This window comes from Schistocerca gregaria, chromosome 1 (genome assembly GCF_023897955.1).
Source record: "Schistocerca gregaria isolate iqSchGreg1 chromosome 1, iqSchGreg1.2, whole genome shotgun sequence".
In the NCBI taxonomy this organism is placed as follows: domain Eukaryota; kingdom Metazoa; phylum Arthropoda; class Insecta; order Orthoptera; family Acrididae; genus Schistocerca; species Schistocerca gregaria.
The window spans coordinates 1,067,588,053-1,067,592,951 of record NC_064920.1 but is presented as its reverse complement, the minus strand read 5'-3'; positions in this window follow the sequence as shown (position 1 = coordinate 1,067,592,951).

Here is a 4,899-nt window from a genome sequence, read left to right as displayed (position 1 = left end):
ATCAGTCCCCTAGAACTTAGAACTACTTAAACCTATCTAATCTAAGAACATCACACACCTCCATGCTCGAGGCTGGATTCGAACCTGCGACCGTAGCGGCCACGCGGTTCCAGACTGTAGTGCCTAGAACCGCACGGCCACCATGGCCGGCACGACTGAAGAAATCGTTCAGTGTGACAGAAGTGCATCCCTTCCGTAAATTGCTGTCGATTGCAATTCTGGGCCATCACAATTGTTGCTGTAAGAAAATGCTACACAATGATATATCGACAGTTAATACCTTCATACAAGAGTGTTCTCTCAGGAATGAGGTATCATCGTCAGTAATTTCTAAAATAACCATGAAACACACTTGTTTTATAATTTGCACTATGCCGTTTCAAGGTAATGGAGCTCAGAGTATTTATCACAAACACGTCACCATTATCATTAAATGTCTTTTAAAAACGCATCAACGATATATGCCTCCAAGAGAGAATATGATAATCAAGACAGGATGAAGTGCTAGCATAGGTTCGTATCCCACCACATGCAATTTGTTTTTTCATGTTAAGGTTATTGAGACATTCTGGGACTTTCTTTTGAATGTAAGACACGTTCTAGAATACTCAATGTTGTTTACATTACATCTGATTTCAGAACGAAAGATGAAATATTTGCCGATTTCCGAGGGTGTGGTGAGACAGGTATCTAAGAGGACAGGTGAAACTGCTGCGACCGAAACAGCCAACAATAAAATTCATACTCTTCCTTGTCACAAATATTTCGCTGTTTATTTACTGATGTGTGGCGGTTTCTGAGTGTGTGGTTATGTAGGAACATCAGAGGTAGGCTTATATTACTGCGACTGAAACATCCAACAATAAAATTCATATTCTGCCATTCCACAAAAGCCGCCCGTTGTGACCGGGCGGTTCTGGGCGCTTCAGTGCGGTACCACGCGGCTTCTACGGTCGCAGGTTCGAATTCTGCCTCGGGCATGAAATGTGTGTGGTTTCCTTAGATTAGTTAGTTTTAGGTAGTTCTATGTCTAGAGGACTGATGATCTGAGATGTTAAGTCCCATAGTGCTTAGAGCCAATTGAACTTTCCATAAATATTTGGCTCTTTATTTCAGAATATGTGGCGATTTCCGCGAGTGTAGATAGGCAGGAACCTAAGATTAGAACTTTAAATGCTGCGACTAAAACGAGCTGCAATAACATTCATATTCCGTCTTTACCAAATATTTGGCTCCTCGTTCCCGAATATGATCGGCTATCAACGTTGTGACAAGGAAGAATAGGAATATTACTATTCCTCGATTCACTAGCAGTAACTTAAGCTGGTCTCTAAGGTTTCTGCCTAACCACACACTCGAAAGTCGCCTCATATTCGGAAATAAAGAGACAGATATTAGTGAGAAGAAGAAATACAAATTTTATTGCAGCTCGATTTAGTCGCAGCATTTAAAGCTGTACTCTTTGATTCCAGTCTAACCAGTCACTCAGAAATCGCCACAAATTCGGAAATAAAGGGCGAAATGCTAGTGAAAAAGACAGATTATGATTTTATTGCTACTTGTTTCAGTCGCATCAATTAAAGCTGTACAATACGGTTCCTTCCTAAATATACCCTCGGAAAACGCCACACATTCGTAAATAAACAGTGAAATACTTGTGACAGGGAAGAATTCACTCGCAGCAATTTAAACTGTTCTGTTACGTTTTTGCCTAACCAAGCACTCGAACGGCGGTACTTATTGCACCTATTTCTGAGAAGGAAGAACACGAATTTTATTGTTGCTCATTCGAATCACAGGAATATAAGCCTTCCGCTTAGGTTCTTGCCTAACCGTATTGTCCGAAATCGCTAAATATTTATTCCATCCTTCAAAAATTGTTCAAATGGCTCTGAGCACTATGGCACTTAACTTCTTTGGTCATCAGTCCCCTAGAACTTAGAAATACTTAAACCTAACTAACCCAAGGACATCACACACATCCATGCCTGAGGCAGGATTCGAACCTGCGACTGTAGCGGTAGCGCGGTTCCAGACTGAACCGCCTAGAACCGCATGGTCACTGTGGCTGGCTATTCCATCCTTCCTTCTCAGAAAAGACTGAACGTAAGTAACATCCAATATTGCCGAACATACTTGTATTACATTCATAAGAAGGTAACAGGCGTGTTAACAACGCTAGCATGAAAAAAAAAGAAATATACGGAAGGGGATGCGAACCAAGAACTTCCGACTCCAGAAAGTATAAAGTTATTCATTACACTAGCTTTTATCCATGTGTTGTCTAACTCCGGACTTGATAATAATATTCTATCTTGAAGAGTTTTACCATTGATGCGTTATTTAGTGAGAGTTAATGATAATGGTGATGTGCTTGTGGTAAATTTTCAGTGCTCTGTGGTGACCAGTACAGATCGCATATGCAACGGGCACGTTCAGCAGATCAAATGTCAAAGAGCTTCGCGCGTTTGACCAGCACCCCCTATAGAGGATTACAGGAGGTGCTGGTTTGACGCACATAGCTCTGCCCGCGCGCTTATTCCGTGCTACATATAGCGTCGCGGCGGAACGCTGAGATTTATATTGTATTACTCTCTTGTTTACGGCATTGACGATAAGTAATTAATGTATCAGTTCTCCACCATAAGCGTTCGTGTTCCCTTTAAGCCACTGTTTCTTGTGTAGATGGGAGTAAGAAGAATTGCTATGACGAAATAAGTTGCCAGCCCTCTTTTCTCTTATCGCAAAATGGTTCAAATGGCTCTGAGCACAATGCGACTTAACTTCTGTGGTCATCAGTCCAATAGAACTTAGAACTACTTAAACCTAATTAACCTAAGGACGTCACACACATCCATGCCCAAGGAAGGATTCGATCCTGCGACCGTAGCGGTCGCACGGTTCCAGACTGTAGCGCCTAGAACCACTTGGCCACCCCAGCTGGCCTCTTATCGCAACATGTGTAACTTGCATTTAGTTTGTGGCCGACTAGCAGTGGTGCAAGATTTCATTGACCTACGGCCATGCTCAATGATCCTGTGTTAACTACAGTGATAATTGATGACGTTGGATGAGCATGGAAATACGTAGTGCTTGGCAGTTCTCTCTCTCTCTCTCTCGCTCTCTGTCTATTCTTTTGGTCGGTTCCGACTCTCAGTGACCCCCTGATATAAAGCATGCAAATTTCTTTTGTCTTGCACTTTATCTCGTAGCCTTTCCAGGTTGGAAACATTACTACTGTGATGCCATCAATCCATCTCCTCCACTGACGTCCTCTTCTCTTAGTGCCTTCGATCTTCTACATCTACATCTACATCCATATCCGCAAGCCACCTGACGGTCTGTGCCGAAGGGTACCTTGAGTACCTCTATCGGTTCTCCCTTCTATTCCAGTCTCGTATTGTACGTGGAAAGAAAGATTGTCGGTATGCCTCTATGTGCGCTCTAATCTCTCTGATTTTATCCTCATGGTCTCTTCACGAGATATACGTAGGAGGGAGCAATATACTGCTTGACTCCTCGGTGAAGGTATGTTCTCGAAACTTCAACAAAAGCCCGTACCGAGCTACTGAGCGTCTCTCCTGCAAAGTCTTCCACTGGAGTTTACCTATCATCTCCATAATGCTGCTCTCCGTTGGATGTTCTCTATCTCTTCTATCAACCCTATCTGGTACGGATCCCACACTGGTGAGCAATATTCAAGCAGTGGGCGACCAAGTGTACTGTAACCTACTTCCTTTGTTTTCGGATTGCATTTCCTCAGGATTCTTCCAATGTATCTCAGTCTGGTAGCTGCTTTACCGCCGATCGACTTTATATGATCATACCATTTTAAATCCCTCCTATTGCCTACTCCCAGATAATTTATGGAATTAACTGCTTCCAGTTGCTGACCTACTACATTGTAGCTAAATGATAAGTGATCTTTCTTTCTGTGTATTCGCAGCACATTACACTTGTATGCATTGATATTCAATTGCCATTCCCTGCACCATGCGTCAATTCGCTGCAGATCCTCCAGCACTTCAGTACAATTTCCCATCGTTACAACCTCTCGATATACCACAGCATCATCCGCAAAAAGCCTCAGTGAACTTCCGATGTTATCCACAAGGTCATTTATGTATATTGTGAATAGCAACGGTCCTACGGCACACCCCTGCGGCACACTTGAAATAACTCTTACTTCGGAAGACTTCTCTCCATTGAGAATGACATGCTGACTTCAGAGGTGACCCCAACGTGTTCGGGTTAAAAGGATTACAATAACAACGAAGAATATTTCCTGGCCATGCGATAATGATGGATGATGACGCCTGTAACATTTCGAGAGTCGCCATGTGACTTCCGCCCTTCCAGCAGACGAATGCCACCTTATGTTTCGCGTAAGTGGAGGTAAACTTTCAATCCTAAGGAGTGAACGTGAATTTCTCGAAGTCTGCACTCATAGTGTGCTAATTGGAATACCGCTGTGTAGCGGAAGTCCAATATGTTGTTACATTCTCGCCGGAGTTCGGCGCCTACGTAAAATTGAAAACTAAGCTAACACGCTGCGTGTCTGCTTCACAGTAGGGAAGAGTGCACCAAGTACTCACACACGAAGACAGCGGCGTTAAAAAGCCTTCTTAGTGCTTACGCCACCTGCGAAGTTAAGTTGTTGCTATATTGTCGAACAGCAGACTGCCGACACAAGTCAAAGGCATAATAGTGATGCAGACGGATATGTTCCTGGATGACGTACCTGCCCTAGGTGACCGTATCCTAGATGCTATGGTGCCTTCCTTCGACTCCACTCGGCGGTAATGTGTGGCAGTATCTCAGTAGATATGCAACCCGACTACGGCAGACTATCCCGAAGGTAACAATACTGGAGCGACAACCGAATGAATACTTATGTAA